This window comes from Ochotona curzoniae, unplaced genomic scaffold, assembly GCF_017591425.1.
Source record: "Ochotona curzoniae isolate NIBS_2020 unplaced genomic scaffold, NIBS_Ocur_1.0 contig_883, whole genome shotgun sequence".
NCBI classification, from domain to species: Eukaryota; Metazoa; Chordata; class Mammalia; order Lagomorpha; family Ochotonidae; genus Ochotona; species Ochotona curzoniae.
In genome coordinates, this window is record NW_024466599.1 from 4,566,823 (window position 1) to 4,589,277 (window position 22,455).

The 22,455-nt window shown below is 54.3% G+C and overlaps 1 long non-coding RNA gene across 1 annotated transcript in view; it reads right to left on the reverse strand.

Annotated features, from left to right (window-relative positions):
- The window catches only part of LOC121164661, a 61,412-nt gene extending 50,827 nt beyond the window's left edge, over nt 1-10,585 (reverse strand). The window contains exon 1 of the long non-coding RNA XR_005885149.1: nt 9,036-10,585. This is a non-coding gene — a long non-coding RNA (uncharacterized LOC121164661). The remainder of the gene's footprint in view (nt 1-9,035) is intronic.
- Nucleotides 10,586-22,455: the final 11,870 nt, after the last annotated feature.

The following is a 22,455-nucleotide window of genomic DNA, read 5'->3' on the forward strand; positions in this document are numbered from 1 at the left end:
AATAATGCAAATCAACAGTTGGAGTTGTTGGGTAACATTACCCAATAAATGCTGACTAACAGTCTCTTCCTCCCTCCCCCCGCCAACCCCCACGTTAACATGAACACAGTGACATGACAGTTTCCGAATCATGTCGTGAATGTTTGCATCCCATGAGTTAAGCCAGTTCACTGCCTGAGCTGAACTTTCACCGTAAGCAATAACATCATGGTTTTAAAAAATGATCAGTCAGACTTCAACTTCCAGTTACCTGAAGGGTGGGGGAGGGTGAAAGGGCGGATTACATTAAGCACTAAACATAACTGGAAATTTTGGGGGTCGGAACTTACTTTTTTTTTACATTTTTTATTATTTGTATTTATTTGGAAGACAGGAAGCCAAAGCCAGAGATTTCCCCCATCTGCTGATTCACTCTCCAAATATCTCCCATAGCGAGGAACCGACCAGGCCAAATCTAAGATCCTGGAGCCCACCATAGGCCTCCCCACACGAGACAGGGACCAGGCTGGCGTTGCCTCCTAGGGTGCATGGCTGCAGGATGCTAGAAGCAGCGACAGAGCCAAGACCTGACCTGGGTGCCCTGCTGGTCGCAGGCATCCTAATCAGTACCTTAACCTCTAACCCAGTGCCACCTCCAGCATGACTCCTGCAGTACCCCTGGACTCACTCTCCCTCTGCAAGCCAGGACCTCGGTCCACACCCAGAATTCTAAGCCGCAAGAGCACAGCTCAGGTTTGGCGAGAACATAATGGTGAATGGCAGCTGGCAGTGGCAGAAGCCCAAGGTAGCCTCCTACACCAGAGCAGAGAGGGGCTGGGTGGGGCAGACTTAACCCTATGGGGAGAATGGCCAAGGAGTCCCCAAAGAGCCCTTTCTCCACCACAAGCCCCTGGAACCCAAGGAGGGTCTCTCACCTGGGTCCCTCCCAGGGCTCCACCACCTCCCAATAAGAGGACTTAAACAAACATCAAGTCTCTGTGTGGCCATTTACTAAGCAGGGGCTGCACTCTACCAGGGACTGGGTTCTGCAGGAGGCCCAGGGCAATGTCCAACTCGGCCGTGAGCCAACAGCAGCCATCCCTGCTGGCCAAACGGGCCAGTTTAGGTAGGTAACCCAGTACTGACTACAGCCAAACAGACACACACTTGCTCTCTGCGCTCACCCTGCTCCCTGCATGAGAGCGGCCGTAAGTGGGAGGAGCAGAAGGACGCGCAGGTGGAAGGGGCAAGCTTCCTGTGCCCCAAACTCCTACCTTGCTGGGACCAGCCCCATTGCACTGCCACATCTCTCTGATCTTTGAAGTTCACACTTTTCTGAGGGGTCTCAAACGCTGTGCCAGAGCAGCCTGCCCGGTACCACCTAATGTGAGCTGAGTAAGTAAGTGAAATCATCAAGCGAGTCATCCAGGCTCGTTACAGGCACTGACCTGGCCTTCTCAGTGACCACTGTCATCCACAGAGTGAGGCAGGGTTGACCAGGAGGCCTTGACCTTCCGGGGCAGCAAGCTGGTCCCAGGCTTGAACAAGAACAGCCCCACAAGCTGGCCAAGCACAGAACATGCTGGGGACCCACCCCGGGGTCACTAGGTTAGATTCTTCAGAAGCCACGCTTCTTGCGGTGATGACCATGCAGAAGGATGAGGAAGCTCCTTGTTACTTGGGCTCTGATGTCTGTTCCTTCCACCCCAGGAGGGCTCAGGCTACCCAGGCAGGAGCCACAGCCCTCCACTGCTTCCCTGTCCGTTCCCAGGCCTGGCAGTTGGGCCACACCACAGCCAGGAAGGAGTTGTCCCCTCCTGCCAAGCTCCCACGGACCTTAACAGAGGAGCCCAGTGCCTGAGGCCAGGTCAGTGGAGGCCAACGAAGGCCACACACCCAGAGCCAAGGCACACACAGCATAGCTGCAGCTCAGCCAAGACCTCTACTGCTGCCTGTGTGCGGACCCCTGAAGGCTCTGTCACGGGCTGCTCGGGCAGGTGCCCACCTACCACCTGTGTGTCTCCTACAACTGAGAGTGCTGGAAGGCAGCCCCAGACAGCCCATAAGACCCCTGGAAAGGGCCCCTCCACTGTGATTTTATTCGGAGTCAAAACACAAACAACTGTGCCAAATCCTTGCCACTTTGACCAAAGGCACTTACAGGTGAGCCCAAGAAGCCTCACACCATCCCAAAAGAAGACGCCAGGAGAAGCAGGTGACGCCAGGCCATGTTCTGCATACGACAGACTCCACATGCCCAGGCAACCTCAGACCACAGCCAGTCCCAGTGTGAGCAGCATGAGCTCAAGGCCCTGAGTGAGCATGCCTGGGAAGCAGGTGTACCAGAGAAGTCCATCCCTATGAGGGCTCCAAGAACAAGCAAACTCCACACAGAGGCCCACGCAGGATCTTTGCAAGACCTTGTTTTAGGAGCTGCAGTGTGATTGCTACGTAGCTATAGCATGCCAGGGTCAGAGTCTCCAGAAGTGCCAGGGTCTTCCTCACCTGGAAGACAGCAGCCTAGGTCATGCCTTTCACAGACACCTGCAGAGAGTGCGCCAACAGGGCCTGGCGTACGGGCTGCTTGTGCTGTGCCCACTACCACTGCCCTGCTGTGCAGTGCCAAGCAGATGGCCGTTGAGGACAGCTGCCAGTGTACCTATGGCGACACCATCCTCCATTACTAAGCAACACGATGCAAGGCCAAGTCACTGGCTGGATGCCAGGACATGGGGCACTCACCTCTGACCTTCCCCAGGGACCCATGCCCATGTACCCTGCACCACACATCAGGTGCCCTCAGGTGCCTCCCAAATGTACAGCTTTGCAGCCCTAGCTTCACCAAACAGTGTCACAACAGAGCCTGTGTGGCCAGAGGGTCCCGATCTCTCTCAAACCTCTGCCGGGTCACCTGGGAAGCCACCCATGGTAGCTGCGTGGGCCCCTCCACTGGAATTATGAACTCATTAGCCGGTTCACCGGGAGTTGGCTCACACAAAGCTGTGTTCCTGGCAGAGAACAAGCTTTTGTCAGCACTCACATTTACACAGGGCAGCCTTCCAGGCCTAAGACTTTCCCTAAACACACCTTCTTGAAGAAAAAAAAAAAAAACAGGAAGCCAAGACTGAGCAAAAGCAGAACTGGAGGCTTCTCTGCTGGGTTCCTTATTTCAGGCATTTACGGGGGATTACACCTGCCTTGACCCCAAGCGAGTGCACCCTTCCGTGAGTCCCACTGCACACAGCAGCACCCCACAAGCGTGGCAGTTCCTCCTGGTCCAGGAATGAGCCCTGAGTGTCTGCCGGGGTCAAGGCCTCAGCAGTGGGAACTGGATCCTTCCAGAGAGGTCCGTGGTGTGAAACCCCTCCCGCGTGTCAGAGCAAGCTACCAATAAGGCAAGTGAGAAAACCAGTGAGCCGAAAAGACAGCACACCCGCTGATCCCTCCACCCAGACCACCCAGAACTCAGTCCCAGCAAGGGCAGGCTGAAAATGAGTTGTTTCTCATGGTGGTGCTGCCTCGCTGTGGGCCTCAGGATCCCCACCTGTGAAGTGGGAGCGTTGCTCCAAGAACATCTCAGGTTTTTTGTTTGTTTCTGGTTTCACAATCATGGCACTATCTCTGTCGCAGGGTTTACTGTCATGAAAGTGTGCACCTGCTCTCTGGAAACAGACACAATGCCTCCTAAACAGAGCAGTCTGCTCACAAAGGGAAGCAGAGGCAGAGAACCCAACGCCTGTCACAGAGAGGAACTTGCAAGTCTCAGGCAGTCAGGACACCATGTCTAGTCTGGCACTAGGGTTCCATATGCAGACTCCAGCACTGAGAGCGCAAGCAGTCGCAACCCTGCCACCCACATGGGAGATGTAGGTGGTGCCCTAGGCTCCTGGCTTAAACCTGGTCTAACCTCGGCTACTGTGGGCATCTAGGAAGTCAACCAACAGAAGGTAGCTCCTTTCACACCGTTTTGCTCTTTCAAATAAATGATTTTTAAAGGCAACAAAATGCAGCTGTGCTGTGCATGAGGTCGCTTACACAGTCTCCGCAAAGGAGCAAGCAGGGTGAGATGCAACGGCTGGAGGAGCATCAGCAACCGAACGCTACTTTATCAAGAGTTGTCTGTTGTGAGCAATCCCATGCTTGCTGCTTTGGGAGCCAAAAGGCAGAGAGCAGGTGCACAGCGGGGATAAGCCACAGGCTCCAGCTGAGGCCTTCACAGGTGCAGTGGCAGGTTCCCACAGAGCAGGTCCTATGGGAGTGTCTGGGATGGCAGCTGGCTGATGGCTTCTGGGCTCTCCCAGATATTCTGCCTGCGTTCCAGGGCAGGCAGGAACCTGGCTGCAGACCAAACCCAGCTTCTGTGTTCCTGAGAGTTGCAGCCCTACACACGTATTGCATCAGAGGCATAGGGCACCACGTCATGGTCAGATAACTCCACAGTGCATTTCTTATGCTGAAGACAGCATGAAAGAACGCAGAATTAGAGTCTCGCAGCGCCTGTCAGGGGGGTAGACTGACAGTCAACACTCGTCATACTGGTATTCCAGGTTTCTGGTGTGCAACTCCCCATGTGGAGCACAAGGCCAGCCTTGGGCCAACTCCACACCTGGACACACCCACAACTGATTTCCCAACTCCCACCAGCACTGCCCATGCAGGAGAAGGGAAGAGAGGAAAACAGCCCCCAACCCTTATCATTTTAGAATTGAAATGCAACAATGAATGTCAAGATCATTGTTGAAATTTTAAGAGTTCTCTATTCCCAGTGTGTTTCCAGAGACGAGGTTCATTGGTATTTACCAAGAGCTGTCAATCACCAGCATGGTCCACAGAGTGTTTTCCAAAGAAACATTCTAGAACCCGCAACCAGCCACCCATCTCTGTTAGCAATGATATAGGAAGTCTTGTGTGTGAGCTTAGCATTGACAAGCCTTGTCCCAGTAATTGCTAGTGAACCCTGGGGACGAAGTCTACACTCATGAACAGCTCAGCCCAGCACAACTCGGGCAAAAGCAACCAAAGCCTGCTGCTCCACGGCCACTGACTGTGACCTGATGCTGGGAACCCTGGCTTTGGGGCCACTGACCACCACCCCGTGGTGAGAAAGCTGCTGGGAGCCAAGGCGCTGAATTGTAACCCTGCACTCACTGAATGTGCGTCCGACCTGGGTCCCAGGTGCAAAGGTTCCCGCCTTCATTCTTCCTCATCCCACACTTTCTCATCAACCACACAAGAGGCCAATCTTGATGTTAATGGTCCTGCCTCTACAAGCTAAAAGTGATGGGATGGACTTCCAGAATCAGGCTTCTCCAGTTCTGAATGGCTTTGGCTAATGTGGACAGAAACCTCCCCCTTCACAGAATTCGCTCTGCAGTTGAAATTTGCCCTGGTGGTCTCAGGGAGACACAAAGATGACCCAACCGTCCAAAAAGCACATGTAGTCTTTGGGATACTGGCCCTGGGAGTACAGGTAGGGCCGAGGGGGCTAGCATGGTGCGAGGCAAGGTGATCTGCTCTGACAGGTCTGTCCTGCAGGGTCCAGGAGCCCTGCTCTCCGGCCCATCTGCAACTTCTCTCCTTAGGTAAGTAGGGGGTATCTTTCCTGGTCCCTCTTTCTCCCCCTCACATACCGTGCCTTCCCACCATTGACCAGGTCACGGTGTGCCAAATACCTATTGTGTGTCCACTGTTTCTATTCCCTGCATGCAAGCTAGCAATGCGGACACATTGTGTCTGCCTTCTGCGGAAATGAGGTCTTTTTGAAACTGGCTGTCAGTCCATGGTGGGGGTCCAGCACACAGCTGCCGCCTGGTGACAGCTCAATAAAGACCTGAATGAATGTGCGAGCAAGCCTGGGAAGATGAGGATGGCTGCAGAACACAGTAGCTCCCTGCACACTTACCGAGGGCCCCTCTGTGGCTGCACCGAGGGGGAGGGTCTTGTGGAGCAGAGGGACAGGGCTGTCTCAGGTTCTACTCCATGTGACCTACCACCCTTTGGGCCCTCGCTGGAGGCTGCTGCAATGGTCAGGGCTGTGTCTGTCTTTGTTCCCCTAGTAGAATGAATCAACCTGGACATGAGGCTGTGTCATCACTGTGGCTTACCTGGGTGCCACACGAAGCTAGGAAATTGGCTTCTCCATAGAGAAGCCCAAGAAGGTCATAGAGATGGGTGACCTTGAATAAGGCAGGAGCGATCTGAGAAGGAAGGCTGAGCTGTGGGTCCAGCCAGATTGCCAAGACAGTCAACAGGGACAAGACAGTGGCCTTCCTAGCAGGACCCAGTTGGGAGCTGATGAGCAGGACTGACGCCCTGGCCAGCTGGGGGCAGAAATGTCTAACCCTAACCCTGCCCCATGTCCTGTTTGCCTTCCCTGGAGCAGCTGATGGGATCCATAGTCCAGCTTGTGCCCCCTATGGGACAGGCTCCACAGTCGGTGCCCAGAGCCTGGTGGTCCTGTGTGACAGCTGGACCCATAGGAGCACATGGTCTCTCCTTGTTCCACTGTGAAGCTACCTATGTGCACAGAGGTGGATGTCAGCCAGGAAACAGCAGTTCAGGGACCTCAGGGGATCAGGCATCCTAAGTACCTCCCCAGCAGAGCTGTTGCAGGGACCAAGGGCCCTCACGGGAGCCAAGCTCTTGGGATTGACCCAGAAGGTGCCACGGACATCACCTCCCCAGCACTCCAGCCACACCTGGAGCATCGGGCACAGCTGCTAATGGCCAGCTCAGTGTGTCGACCACGTCTGGAGCCCAAGGACTTGTTTATTTAACTAGGGACCTGATTAGCTGCTAACTGCTGAGATGAAAAACCATGAGCCAGCCTCTTGGCTCAAGTCTCCTCTCTGGGGTCCATCTCTGTCTCTGCATCTTCAGAACTTTCTAGCCAATTCCATTGGTATGGACCAATTATTTACAAATTAGATACCTGGGGAATATGCAATCAGAGAAGGCAAGCACTGTCCGCTTAAACAGCAATGTGTGATGTTTTCAAAGACAAGCCAGTCTCCAAATAACCAACATCAATAGACAACTCAGAGACCTGCCTCCTGCCTGTCCACTCTGAGAGAGTGTAATGCCACCCGGGCATCTGATGGCAGCTGAGAGCACACGCAGGGAAAGCTACTGGGTGATACCATTGAGGCTTGAGCTAACATCACCCAATTTTTCAAATCATTTTCTCAGTTCCTGACATTAGAGTGCTCAGTGAAAATGGAAGTATATATTTGCAACATCATTGCAGCTGTAACACTACTTGTTTGAAAACATCCACTCCCTGCAGAAATCGCCTAGGTCTTGGGACATAACCTGCAAGCTATCTCCAAACACGCACATCCCTCCTGCCTCTCATGTGAGCCGGGTGTGACCAGAGTCTTCCTCCAGGAAGGTGTGGCAACCCGCCCCAGCCAGTGTGTGCACAGTGGACACGCACAGGCGAGGGGGTGAAGCAGCTGCCAGCAAGGCTGTCTGATAAAAGCGGAAGGGAAGGGAGTGGTGCCTGTTCCCTCTTCCCCTTTTCTATCTCTGGATGTCACAGCCATAACACCCACAGAGACCTTGACCATGAGGTAACCCTGAGACTTGAGCAAAGTTATGTTCCTAGGTGAGGCCTAGGCCAGGCAAGGCGCAGTGTGGTGACAGGGAGTGTCCCCAGGCCAGCACAGCCTGTGCTGCTGGGGGTGTGAGCTGGACGTCGTGGCACAGGAGCTACAAAGGTCGCAGCTGAGCCTGATCCCAGGCGGATGCTCAGAGCACCCTCCCCGCCTCTGAGGCCTGGGTGCACTTGAAGCCCAGTGCACTGCCCTGCAGATGGCTCAAGATGGTTTGCCCGCTGAACTGCTGCTCTGCAAAACACCGGATGGCAAGTGTGAGGAGTGCTGTGTGCGTGTGTGTGCTCCTCACACCTGCACCTGAACACCACAGCACTCCTCACACCTGCACCTGAACACCACAGCGCTCCTCACACCTGCACCTGAACACCACAGCGCTCCTCACACCTGCACCTACATCCTAACGTGTCTGTGTTTCAGGGCTGCTAAAGCACTACCACAGCAAAAAAAAAAAAAGTGTGTCTGATGATCTTCCATGTAACTTTATTATTTTCATTATAAACAAAGTGCTAAGTATATTACCAAGTGTACTTGAGTCTCCCTGCCTCTCTGAGACTATGCATAACAAGGATCCACAGTCTGTAAGACCCACGGTCTCCCTGGCCCTCAGCAGGCTGTCTGTGCTGACCCCAGACAACGCTCTGTAGTTCTGGGCACGCGGCGAAACTGTCACCTTCACCTGCCCCTGGGACCTAACTGCGTTCACGTGCTGCAAATAACATTTGAAGTAAACATTAAGGTGACCTCAAAGACGCCCTGCACACAAGCGTGGCTTGGAGCTGGCAAAATCCCTGCCCCACCCTTACTCCAGAGTCCACGCCCTCTGGAAGTCCCCTCTGTCCTTTCGCCTTGAAACCACGACGACACCCTTCAGCCCAGACAGCGGTGTCTCCTCCGCTTCTCCCTGCTCCATGCTGAATCACCTCCAGTCTTCCCCCATCCCACGGCCAGTCCAGGGGAGTTTCCCATCTATTAGCTGAGTAGTTCAGATGTTTTCCCACAATGACACTGTACCAACTGCGAATTACACTCTGGATGATCTGAGTGGATTAATTAAAAAATCTATCAGAAGGACATGAGGAGATCTGACTGCTTTTCAAGACGGATCCCGGGTTTCAGAGGCAGAAACACCGGACGCAGCCTAGGGCCAGGGCCAGGATTGTTCTTGTAGCAACGGCACGAGGGCAGAGTGGGGCACAGAGGGTCACAGGCTCACATATGCCCACGGGAATGCTTTCAGCAGACGCTGGTGCCAGAAACCCCTGGGTCAGCTAGGTAGAGGCAGCTTCGCCCCCGTAGCTCCCCAATGCCTCTACCTCCCCCAGGTCTATCCAGAGCCCCTCTGCACCCCCACCCCTCTGTTCTACTGTACTTTCTCAGAGGCTATCAGCCAGAATCCACTATGAGTGCAAAGAAGCTCCTAGAATTTGCCATCAGCCTTACCAGGGTTCTGCACGATGACAGGTGAGCAATGTTTTCCGAGCCTTCTAGGCTGTCAGCAGTCCCAAGGGATCCCACGAAGGGTGTCAATTCCGCAGTCCCAGAATAAACAAGTTTGAAATTGGTCCCTTAGAACCGAGTGGCTTGGTACCCCACCCTCTCCCCACCCCAGGAGCTGAGGGTCAATTCCACCCCTGCTTCCCAGACTCTGTGAGCATCCAATGGGAAAAGTTTAGGCACAACTGAAATATTTTCCTTATTCCCTTGAGAAAAATCTCTTCTCTGGAGAAGAATGAGGACAGGTTCTCCTCGCGGCCATGGCCGACTCCACACCTGGTCCCGGGGTGGCCTGAGGCCCGAGGGCCAGTCACGTGGGTGCCAGCTCATCCTGAGGCTAAGCTGGCTTCTCACGGAGCAATGAGCATGGTGTGGACAGAAGGGCTGGGGAAGGGGAGAGGGTTCTGGGACACCCCGTGGGCAGAAGACGCTAAGGACAGGGCAGGCAGGCAGAGGCACAGGGCACCCGGAAGCCAAGCGTGCCATGGCAACGATACTAACTCAGAGAGCAAGGAGGGCAGCCGTGGGTGGCACCATGGGAGATGAGCTGTGGGTCCGAGATTGTTCTGGATGCTTCCCGAGTGTTCACTGACCTGCCTCGCCTGTCTCCTGTCACCTGTCACCACGGGGCAAATGAAGGAAGGTCATGAGGTGGCCTAGGAACTCCCCAGGGACCAATGGGAGCGTGTCCTCTCAGAACTGTCCGGGGAAAGGCAATGGACCTTCAGGTAGAGCATTTTTCCTGGGAGGTTGTCAGGCAATCCCAACGCCTCGTCTCTTCTCCCTGCAGACGCTGTGATCTGCAAGGCATCGACACAGACCCATCTCTGCTTCTTCCATGCCTGTGCTGGTCTCCAACAGGCAGTTAGTGGCACCTGACACAGAGATGGCTGCACTTTCTTCGGGAAAACCAAAGGATAAAATTCGGTGGCACTAGGTTGGGAATAAGGTTGTTCCACTCACTGGAGCATCTCCTGCTCCAGGAGAAGAGGACTGTGCATTTTCTTCTCAAAGAAGCTGCTGGAAGGACAGGGTCACTCCAGCTGGCACTGAGTTAGAAATAGAGTCCTGAGACAGTGGCCTAGAGGAAAAGAGAGTGCCCACATCGCACATGAGTGCCCACATCCCACACGTGAGGGCCTGGTCTTGAGTCCCAGGCCCAGCTGACACATGCCCTAGGAGGAAACAGTGATGGCCCGCACAGCTGGCTCCCTGCCGGCCACGTGGGCAGACCTGTCTGAGTTCCCAGCTCCTGCCTTCATCCTGGCTCAGCCTTGCTGCTACAGGCAAAGCAGAACAAATGCTACCTCCATGTGCCTCTCTCCCCCCTGCTCCTCAAATACAGAAAACAAGTAAACGTGTTCAAGAGTAAATAAATACTCCAGGAGGAAGAGAAACAGCAAGCAGTAAGACCCCCGATTCAACGCATTGGAACACGTTTCCCAGCCCTGCCCTCAGACCTGCCCGTGGCCCAAGGGGTCCCAGCCCTGCCCTCAGACCTGCCCGTGGCCCACTGGGTCCCAGCCCTGCCCTCAGACCTGCCCGTGGCCCAAGGGGTCCCAGCCCTGCCCTCAGACCTGCCCATGGCCCGCTGGGTCCCAGCCCTGCCCTCAGACCTGCCCATGGCCCAAGGGGTCCCAGCCCTGCCCTCAGACCTGCCCGTGGCCCGCTGGGTCCCAGCCCTGCCCTCAGACCTGCCCGTGGCCCGCGGGGTCCCAGCCCTGCCCTCAGACCTGCCCGTGGCCCAAGGGGTCCCAGCCCTGCCCTCAGACCTGCCCGTGGCCCGCGGGGTCCCAGCCCTGCTCCTTCAGAACATGCTTTGGTCTCTGACTTCAGCGCATTACTGACAAAAGGGAGCCCTGGTGTTTTCTCTGCATTTTCTCTCTTAGGCGTGTGTACAGGGACCTGTGTGGCTTATAAAGCCAATCCGTCACTGTCGTGCCGCGGCCATCGCATCATCATCATCACTCACACACGTAACCTGAACGCACAGTGCCTTCACATGGACATTTGTTCTTCCTTCCAAAGTGCTGACACAGACATGATCCACTTTTTGAGGAACGTTATGTTAGAGATTAAAATAATGTCGACCCCTTTTGTGCATTTGAATTTTAGTTCATTCACTAATTAACACAGATTCAATTGATTTCAAGGAATTAACAACTGCTTTCTGGAAAGGAAGGAAATGGTTTTATTTAATTGATTCACTTATCTGGAAGGCAGAGTCCCACTACTTCAAATGACCCAACAGTGCAGGCTAGGAAGGGCTGGGGCCAGAACTCCATCCTGGCCCCCACCCGGGCCGCCACTCCTCACCACCCTGGGACATTAGCCAAGAGCAGAGCGGCTGAGACTCAAACTTGTGTTCTGAGACGGGATTCCTGTGCCAGAAGCAGCGGCTTAACCCACTGTGCCACAGCAGCAACCCCTCCTTCCCAAGTTAAAAATAAATAAATAAAAGCTAAAGATGCATGTTTATCTATTAGAGTTACAGAGAAAGAGAGAATCTCCCATCTGCTGGCTCATTGCCCCAATGGCCACAACACAGAGGTTGAGCCAAGTCAAAGACAGTAACGTGGAACTCCTTCTGGTCTCCACTTACATCCTCTCTGGTGTAAGATGAAAACCCACAGACTGCTAGGTCACACTGACACAAGGCTGAGTGCTTCATGCCCGAGTCCTGCATCAGAGTCCTGGGACTCAGTCCCCTGCTCCAGGTTCCTGCTAACCCAGACTCGGGGAGTCAACGCAGACTTGGGGAGTGGGGTCTCTGTACGCCACGCGGGGACCTGGGTGACGTTCTAGAATCCCAGACACTGCAGGCACTGGGCAAGCAAACCAGAAAATGGGGTCTCTCTGTCTAATTAATTCATAATTTATTCAAATGAATTAATAATTAATACAATAGCTTCAATGGTTAAAAGCAATATGATTTCATCTTTATGAAATATTACTTTTGCACTAACCCACATTATAGAAGACTTCCTAATCCCCACTGAAATTAAACACAAGACATATTGTGCAGACTCCTCTTAATTATGACCAAAAAACTGTTCTAGAAATGAAGTCTTCCCATTTCCAGTGATTTTTTTTTATAAAGGAAAGCAGGAAGCTTGTCCTTAAGTGGTATTGATGATAGCCATAGCATTCATATGTCTGTCATGTCATTAACCTTTCGAATTGGGTATTTGTAATGTGCTAATGACAGCATAACGTAGCATTTCATTATTCAATGTAATCTCGTGGATTTTGTGTATAGTTGCTCATGTTAGAAGCTCTTGTCCTTACAGCTGTTAGGAAACATTGTCGTTTCCAGCATCGTTACGGACGTGTGAATACAAACAGCTAACTCCACAGCGCCAACAACAGACCCTGCTGGGCCCCGAATGACGAGCAGGCTGTCACTTCGCACTGGCAAAGTCGGGGAGGGAGGACCAGCTCCCCCAGGTGTGCTGTGCCAAGGCCAGCTCTGGAATGATCAAGAGTGTCAGCTGCAGAGCCACAGAGGGACACAGAGTTGTCATTCAGCCATCACTGCTACTGTGTGGGATGAAACCCACCTCCCCCAGTGCCCTTGGGTGGGCCGGTGTGCTGCTTGGACCCGCGGAAGTGAGTAGACACAGCAGGAACCAAGGTGCTCCTCCTCTCCCTTTTCTCAGCTCCGTGGACTCCGTGCCCATCTCCCATCCCTGAGGCTACCCAGGGAAGCAGGACCTCGCGTGGGGAAGTCCCATGACCATGTGCACAGCCGTGAGCACACACCGCTGATCTGTACTTCGGATTTCAGCGTTTCCACTAGTTCCGAAATCTAGTCCGGATCTTCAAAGCTCTGCAGGCCTGTGACGCCGAGTGTCTCACTTCAGCTCCGAAACAGCTGTTCTCTGCAGCTTAGAGGAAGCTGGAGATTCTTGTTTGTTTCATCAAGTTCTATGTTTGCGGTATGAAGCAGCTTCTGATCCCAGCCGAAGAAAAACAGGCACCCCTCGTTGAATAGCAGTGAAAAGATGAATGAATTCTTCCCTTCCAATTTCTCCTGATTTATTCATAATTTTCCAATTTATGTGTGAAACGATGCTAATTCCTTCACTTTGGCAATTGCCAAGGCTCTAGGTTTCAGATGGTTGCATTTCAGTGGCTCGACTCTGCAAGGCGATTGTCGGGGAAGCCAGAGACGGTCCTGGGGAGGCAGCCAGGGGGCCGCGGGGCAGAAACACGCCTCTGCCGCCCCTCACCTGAACCAGGGGCTGATGCCTGGAAGCTCCTGCTCACAGAGAAGATTCACAAAGCTAGGCCCCTGCCAGCAAGTGCCCGCCTCATGCCAGGCTCTGGGCTGGGACAGAGCCACCAACCCACACAGACAGGGAACAGGAATGTTGGAACTGGGGGTTTCATTTACACGTCACTTGGCGGGGAGCATTAGCCCTGTTCCCCACTGTATGACTTGCGGCCACCCCAGTCCTCACAGAGGCATCAACCTCAGCAAGCTATGCAGGGGCGGCCACACCTGCTGCCCTGGCAAACTCAAGACAGGAAGCCCAAGACAGTGCTTAACGCCTTCATGTACAAGAGCTCCCGACAGGCCTCTGGGAGCTGGACACGCACAAACCGTGCCCTGGAGCAACCTTCCCAGGGCGGTGCAGACCTGCCCTGCCATGGTCACCTCACAGACAGTGACACCTGCACCATCTACAGGGTCACTCCACTCCCCCAGGGAGCCGCGGGTGCACAGCTCTCTCTCGGGTATTTCTGGAAGAGGTTGTGGGGAGCAGAAGCCACCGCCCTCAAAGGTCTGTAGAAATAGGGGTGCAGGGAAGGTAGCTGCTGCCTGGCTGCTGTGCGCTGGAGCCCGCAGGGCTGAGAGACGGGCTGGAGCCCTCTGTGGCCACCCAACTCCCATGTGACCAGGCAGGATTCCTACGTCAGCTGGGGCCAACGACCACGTGCTAGCCAAAACCCCTCATCATTCAGTCATCGTAGCAGGAATTGGTTGCCGTCAGCCCCCAGGCAGAGGGACCACACCCCTCCGTCCAGCATCGGGCTCCTGCAGCAGTTTGGAACCAGAGGGGTGACCACCACCACCCAGAGAGAACCGGGCCTCCAGTCGGCAGTGGTGATTTTTTTTTTTTTTTACAGATAAACAGGAAAGGAGTTTAGTTTCCAAATATCAGCTAGTTTCCTTACTGCCACCGTATCTAGGTTGTGTATGGAAGAAACAAAAGGAATTCTGGGAGTGGGAGAACGGAATATTTCCGCAGCCCACATGGAGCCAGGTTGGCTCCGTCCCAGGCAGAAAAAATCCTGATGTCCCTTTTTACATCAAATAAATAAAATAAAGCCACATCCCTGACTGTGGGTGCCAGCAAGTGTGACAGAGCCATAGGGCAGCAGGTGGATGCCGTGGATGGTTGGCAAAAGCTAGCAGCAGTCCTGCCTGGGGCAAGCAGCTGGAGCTACCCCAGGTGCACCAGCTCCCACCGACCCTCACACGAGTAAAGCCCCAGAAAGTCATTCAGTGGGGAGGGCAGCTGCTGCCCAGGCTGGCCCCTGGGGGGGCACTCCCTGTCCACCAGCAGAGGGGTTCTCATCCAGCCCAGGGCCTGGCCTCCAGCACATGGCCATGGCCACAGGCCCACTCCTTAAATATCTCCCATTGGCTAAAAAACAGCTGCTTAGCCGGGCACAACAAGGGTGGACAGGGCTTCAGAGGCATTGTGGAAATTTCCACGTTCAAATCCTGCCTCCAGCGAATCAGCGTTCAGCAGCCTTCAGACTGTGGAGCCAAGAAGAGTCAAGGAGATACAGGTGAGTGCATCCTGGGTTGGCAGGATCCCAACTGTGACACTAAGGCCGTCTCAGCAGTGGTCCTGGGCAGGGTTTGGGAAAGACTTGAGGAAGTGTGGGGACACGAGGTGAGAGGTCACGGATCTGCCTTCCACCCCCACTGGACCTCTGCATGAAGAGCCATCTGGGTGTCTTACCTTACAGTGGGCAGAGTTGGCTCCCATGTAAACTTGGATTCAGTCAAGGGGATAAAATTGGAGTTCTGTTTCAATGGCAAAAGCCAGAATCTCATTAAACAACCTGAGTTGCAAAAAGATGATAAGCTGGTGGCCTTGGGTTGGTACACTGCTCATTCTCATAGTGTTCGGAGGAAACTGCTCTTCCGCCCAACCCCCATCATACAGTGTGCGAGGCCAGATGGACACAGGGACCCCCAGGGCTCCAGAACCGTGCACTGGGCCCTCCTGGAAGTTTCACAGCTGTCATCAGCGTGATAGACTGAAAGGTGCCAGGAGGATCCCATCCTGTGGCAGCCCTGGGGAAGCAAACACCCTTTTCCATTCTCAGCTGGCTTGGCCTTCCAAAGCTGGACAGAAGACGCAGTCTGTCTGTCTGCCTCGGAGTCAAGGGTAGCCAGTCTGTGGTGATTATTAGGGTGCGCGAGGGGTTTGGAAAAGCACCACCAGTATTCCCTGCAGGGATGACCTGGGAGAACCGACCATGTCCCCACTCTGCATCTCCTCTGCCTTCCGCATCCCAAGGACTTGCTTATTTCACAAATTCAAGTGGCTCACTTTCTCAAGGCATCCTTTCTCCTGAACGTCAGTGCTTGGAGGGAGCCCCATGCAGGGAAGCAGAGCAGTAAGGACACCAGGAAATGGAGGCGGCCATGGGCACATGCCGGCTGGGTAAGCACCACGTGCTGCCTCCAGCTCCGGGCTACCCTGCCAGGGTCCGCCCCAACCCCTCTGCACTGTGACAGGATGTCTACTGGGGTACAAGGGGAGCCAGTTTCACACTCAGCTCAGACACTCACAGGGCCTCCCTGGGCACAATGAGTCTGGAGGACCCAGCATGAGAGACATGACAGTGACAAGGCACGGACGTCATGGCTTGGGGCCCAGGAGTCTCTGGGTCCTCCCAGGGTCTTCGGGGGCTTGGCCGTTCTGAGAGAGTTCATCAGAGGAAGGGGGTCACACCTTTCCCTGCTGAAGGCCTCTCTCTGCAGCTCCCTCCCCACTAGAGCTCAGTACCAAGTGTTCAGGCTCTTGCCTCCTGTCCGCACAGAGAGGAGGCCTTGGGGGCAGCTGCCAACAGATGAAGGCTACCTACCAGCTCCAGCCAGTGGCACAAGGGCCGATGGGACTCGGGGCGTCGCTCCCCAGGCTGTGTGCATTTGCTTGCTCATTTGTCTGCTTTCTCTGCAGCCAGATGCTCTGGGAGCACGAGAATCCTCGCCTGCCACTTTGCCAGCTGTGTGACCTCGGCTTCTTGGCTGTGCACCTGCCTGAAGCTGACTCTGCTCCTCTGCAGTGACTTGGTGGTGCAAAGGGAGTGACCCACCCCCAGCCAGTGAGAGGCACCCGGTCAGCAGCACACAGCCCACAGCCTGCTTGTCCTAACCTCGAGACAGAGAACCCAGTGTTGTCCTGTGCCCTTGTGCACACAGCCTGCAGCTTCAAAGGAACGAGTGAAGTAAACAAAGCCTTAGGGAGGCAAGGGAAGCTGTCACAGCACTTGAGACCGGAGCACAGAGCCAGCTTGCTGGTGGCGATTCAGTTGTCATAAAGGCCCCAAAACAGCTGAGGCTTTGGCTGACAGACAGGCTTCTGCCATGGGTCCTGGAACCAGAGCTGTCCATAAATGAGGCATCAGAGCTGCAAACCCTGGAGACGCAGGCAGGCAGCATCTGTGTCCACATGGGCTCTCGGCAGACACAAGACGGCCCCAGCTATGCATCAACCCAGCACCACAGCCCTGTGTCGCCGCCCAATCCCATCCACCACACCTTTCCACAGAGCACCCAGGCCACGGCGTTGGCTTAAACATAACATGACTGGTTATCAACTGTAACTACATAATGCTTTCAAGAGCAGAAGTCCCAGTGTCCCCCAACGGCAGTTCAGGCTCCACTGACTAGTTGGCAATGTCAAGTTGAAAAGGAAATCCCATGGACAAGTCCTCCAGATTCAGGGCCTGCCTGAGGGCCCCTGCACAGCCCTGGTGCCCACCTGAGGATTCTCCAGATCCTAGTGCCCGCCAGGAGAGCTGCCTGCCCACCCCCACATGGCCCCAGTGCCTCCAGAGACCGTTAGATGGGACCCCCGTCCAGGGGCAAGGACAGCAGGAGTTCTCCCCTTAGACACAGTCCCTCTCCTTGTCTTCTCCCGGCTGCTGTCTGTCCCGTGAGGCCTGCAGCGTTTCAGGAATGGCATCCCAGAAGAGAAGAGAGACAGAGTCTGGTGCGTGTGAGGGGAGACAGTGCGTGGACGTTTAACCCTCCAGACCTGCCCTGGTGGATACCGCTGCAAGTACCTGATGATCCACCAGGGCAGGGCGGCTTGCCAGAAATCTGGGCCTTACCAGGGAATCCATGACGGGCGAGGCACACTACATTCTGTTAGGCAACCCTTGATCTGGCATGTGTTCTGTGTTCCACTAGGTGTCCTATGATCAGTTAGGCTCTGTGATCCACTACGTGTCCTGTGATCTGTTAGTTCTATGATCCACTGAGTGATACATGACCTACTAGGTTCTGTGATCCACTAGGTGTCCTGTGATCCATTAGGCTCTGTGATCTACTAGATGACCCATGATCTGTTAGCTCTGTGATCTGCTAGGTGACACAGGATCTGCTAGCCTCTGTGATCATCTGGGCAATCCATGATGTTAGTGCTAAGATCCACTAGGTAATGCATGATCTACTAGGTTCTGTGATCCAGTAGGTGATCTGTGATTCAGTATGCAATCCATGATCTGCTAGCTCTGTGGTCCCTTAGGTTGAGGCCTACTTGGCGATCCATGAGGTGCCGGGTTATCTTCAGAGCTTCGTGACTATGACCATGGGCTTGGGATGGTGTCTGCGCTGCAGCGGCTGTGGGGTGCTGGAGAAGCCAAAGCCTCTGACTCAGGCTAGCATCTGTAAAGGAGCACTCGCCGGCTCGCGGGGTTGGGGTGAGGCCCCAGGTTTCAGCGCCAAGGACACGCTTCACCCGAAGCCGGCACAGGGGAGGTGTTCCATCCCTGCTCCGATGCCATTGCTGCTTTCAAACTAAAACTAAGTGCCTGGAAGACCCAAGGGCAAACTGAGAAATACTTAATACAACCATCATCATCATCGTTACAGGGAGCGGGGAGGTGTGGGAACTACTATAACATTCCTTCCGTGTATTTGTCAGATACCAAGGCTGCCTGAGAAAGGATATTGATAAAGGTGAGCAATGGCCCAAAGAGCGTACGTGGCGCCACACTCTTCCTTCACGCAGTGGTTTTGGGTGTACTTACATCAGTGATCAAATATCAAAGAAATATTAGCACCATGGGAAATTATCTAGAAACTCCACTGGATACCAGCACAAGACAAGCTTTCCTGGACTCGTCCAGCAAGTTTTGGCAGGTCCCAGATTTCCCCATAAAATTATCGAAAGTGATATTTGTATTCCTAGTATCCTTTGCTACTTTGAATGAAGGAAAAATGGGTCACACACTCAACAGAAGAATGACAGAGGATGTGAAGCAAGCCAAGGGTCAAAAGAGACATCCTCTGGTGATATCTATTGCCTCAAATGCCATGTGGTTTAAAAAAAAAAAAAAACTCATTTTATGGCCCAGCGTGGTAGCCTAGCAGCTGAAGTCCTTGCCTTGCACAAGCCGGCACCCCATATGGGTGCCGGTTCTAATCCCAGCAGCCCCACTTCCCATCCAGCTCCCTGTTTGTGGTCTGGGAAAGCAGTCAAGGATGACCCAGAGCCTTGGGACCCTGCACCCACATGGGAGACCTGGAAGAAGCTCCTGGCTCCTGGCTTCAGATTGGCTCAGCTGTGGCCATTGCAGCCACTTAGGTAGTGAATCAGCAGATGGAAGATCTTTCTCTCTGTCTTTCCTTCTCTCTGTATATCTGACTTTCCAATAAAAATTTTTAAAAGTTGGTTTAAGGAGGCAATAATTTTTGAGGATCAAAAATAGGAACACTGTCTCAAAGACAAGCAGTCTAGAAGAGCAAGTAGCAGCCGAAGACCACAGAGCCCAGAGCATGCCCAGAGCTCAGGCTACAAATTTAGCAGCAAGCAGAGTGACTTGATGCTTATCTGCCAGGAGTGCATTCCGCGGTCAGTGTCACAGGCTTCACACCCATGGCTTTCTGCAGAGGGAGTTGCAAACCCCAAGGCCACGGCCACAAAGCAGCCCCAGGAGCACCACCCCTCCTCCCCACAAGGAGAGAAGCAAAAACAGCAGTTGCTCACACCTGTGTCACCGGGGCCATCGCCTCAACTGACAGCCTCGCCTGTGTGGAAGAGCTCCGTGCTTGTCCCCAGCCTGTGGCTTGTTAAGAACACTGCATCACCTCAACTGACACTCCGGCCCGTGCAGAAGAGCCCAGCACTTGTCCAGCAGCCTTGTGGACTGGAAGAACCCTGTGGCGCAAACAGCAACCCCAGCAGCTGAGCAGGATGGGGTGTGGGGCGGGCCAGCAAGTCTGCTCCTTCTCCCGCTCCTGAGAGCAAGTGCTGTGGATTCCGCAGAGCCCCGACCCTCTCCACCCGCAGTCAGATCGCTTGCACAAAGTACCCACCCAGTTAGATCTTGTGAAATAGCGGAAAGGCAGGATGCCCCTCTCCTGTGTCCAGTTCAACTTCCATTCAAATGAAGAACTCTCAAGCCTCTGGTCACAGGACCCACTTGCATTCTAGAAAACTGTCGATTCCAATGAACTGTTGTGTATGAGGGACCCTGATATTTGCTGTATTATCAATGAAAACAATGCAGAAGTCACACCTCACAGGAATTGAGAGGAAAAAGCCCAGGGCTGAGCACTGTGTCACAGCAGACGAGGCCTCTGCTTGCGACACTAGGCTCCCATGCCAGAGCACCAATTCAAATCCGGCATCTCTGCGACCAATCCTGCTCCCAGCCAGGGTGCCTGTCGGGGCCCAGCGTGATGGTCCAAGCCTCCCGTGTGACAGCCTAAGCTGGAGTTCTTGGCTCCTGGCTTTTCGGGCCCAACCCTAACTGCTCCACTCATCTGGGGACAAGTCAAAAAGAAAGGGGCAAGGGGCTAATTGTCAAAACAAGCTTGCCAGAGGTGGACTGGACACAGACCCACAAATGCAGAGGGAGAGCACAGCCCCGCTGCAGCCTCTGGGTGAACGGTTCAGACACGCTGGAACACAGGCCTTCCGGAGTAATCCTGCCCACCCAGGAGCTCAGCATCTACAGCGGAGGGCACGCGTCCTGCAGGCATGTCACCTGTGTCACCAGGGACAGCTCCTGCCACAGCACAGCGAGGGTGCACCTGGGCACTGTGACACCTGCTTCCTTGAAATTGCATCACTCACAGAGGCCACACAGGGTGCCGGCAAGGTCAGCCCTGCCGCCTCCATGGGGTCACAGCTTCATCCCTGCTGCCCACTGCCTGCTCCCTGTCTGATGTGGGGAGACCAACAGCATGACAATGCTCGGGGCCCTCTCCTCTCACAAGCTCTGTGCTTGGCATTTTTCTCTGTCACACAAATTTCAGTAACTGTGAAGACAGCAGGTCACACACAGTTTTGAAATCAAAAACTATATAGAGCACTGATAAATGTTACTTCCTGAATGGCTGGTGTTCTTCCCAGAGCTCGGCCAGGCAGAGTCAGGAGCAGAGAAGCCACCCTAGGCCTCCCACGAGGCTGGCGGAAGCCCAGTTCCTTCAGCCATCACCGGCTGCCCCCCAGGGTGGCGTTAGCAGGCAGCACAAGGTGACGGTGGAGTGTATGGTCTTGAACTCAGGGACTCCAAAACGAGACGTGAGCATTCCGAGCAAAGCCTGAGCCAGCCAGCACTGAACGTGCATGCTGTTAGCTTCAGCTCTGTCAACAACAGGTGCCACGTACTGTGGCTTTCTGAATCAGTTCAGGTTTTCAGACTTTGAGCCATATATACCACTGATGGCTGGCTCAGACATTCCCCATAAATTAGCAAGAAGCGCACGATTACAGGATAGGTATGGAAGAGCATTCTTAACTACAAAAGGAATGTCATGTTCCTGAAACTTTAAAGATGGAAGTTTGCCCCCAGGACACCAGCATGCTCCCAGGGAACTGTGAGTTCCATCAAAGCCTGGGAGGCAAAGCCCCCTGTGAGGCTGCTGCTGCCCGGGACATGAGGCTGAGCTAGGCAAGGCTGTGAGGCCGGAGGGACTTTGAGATCAGAGCAGAGAGCTGGCACTCAGCTCCAGCTGGCCTGTGGGAAAGGTGCGGGCTGTGTACCACACTGTGCACCCATGCTAGCTGCGAGGAGTGAGACAGAGAACCGCCCTGGTAACCACTGCACCTCTAAACTCGGAAAGAAAAAGGCCAACCTTGTGGTGCACCAGAGAGCCATGGGCTGCAGCACCAGCATCCCATGTGGGTGCAGGTTCGAGTCCCAGCTGCTCCACTTCAGACCCATTTCTCTGCTGATGAACCTGGGAAAGGAACAGAGGACGAGCCAAGTGCTTGAGCACCTGCACCTATGAGAGAGACCCGGATGGAGATCCTGGCTCCAGGCTTCCGCCTGGCCCAGCCTCAGCTATTGCAGCCTTTTATGGAGCGGAAGGAAGCTCTCTCTCTCCGTCTTTCAATGAAACAGTTAAGATCTTTCAAAAGAGAGGGAGAAGCTTTCCACTCATTTACTCGGGCGCCTCGTGGCTGCTCCCAGCCTCTCTTGGTCTTGGATTCAGGGATGAGCACTCCCCACGCGTGCTCCTGACCCTGCTCCCATCCTCTCTTGGTCTTGGATTCAGAGGTGAGCACTCCCCACGCGTGCTCCTGACCCTGCTCCCATCCTCTCTTGGTCTTGGATTCAGAGGTGAGCACTCCCCACGCGTGCTCCTGACCCTGCTCCCAGCCTCTCTTGGTCTTGGATTCAGAGGTGAGCACTCCCCACGCGTGCTCCTGACCCTGCTCCCAGCCTCTCTTGGTCTTGGATTCAGGGATGAGCACTCCCCACGCGTGCTCCTGACCCTGCTCCCATCCTCTCTTGGTCTTGGATTCAGGGATGAGCACTACCCACGCGTGCTCCTGACCCTGCTCCCATCCTTTTTCCTGCAGTTCTTCTGAGCCTCGCCGGGAGATGCTTGTTCTCAGCAGCTCTGTGCTGACCTCGTAGCCTGCCATTTCCAAGTGGCCTAAGCACCTTTCCTCGTGCAACAAAGGTCTACGGACATTGGTTCTGGAGACCTAGACCAAAGATTTGGACAAGCCTGACAGGAAGCTTCAGCTCAGCTAAAAGACACAGACCAGGAACATAGGTCATGGACACCAAGCCTGGGGCGTTCTCAGGGGGCTGTAGGGCCCTAACCTTAGGCCAGTCTTGAAACTGTGATATGGGATGGGCTGCCTTAAAT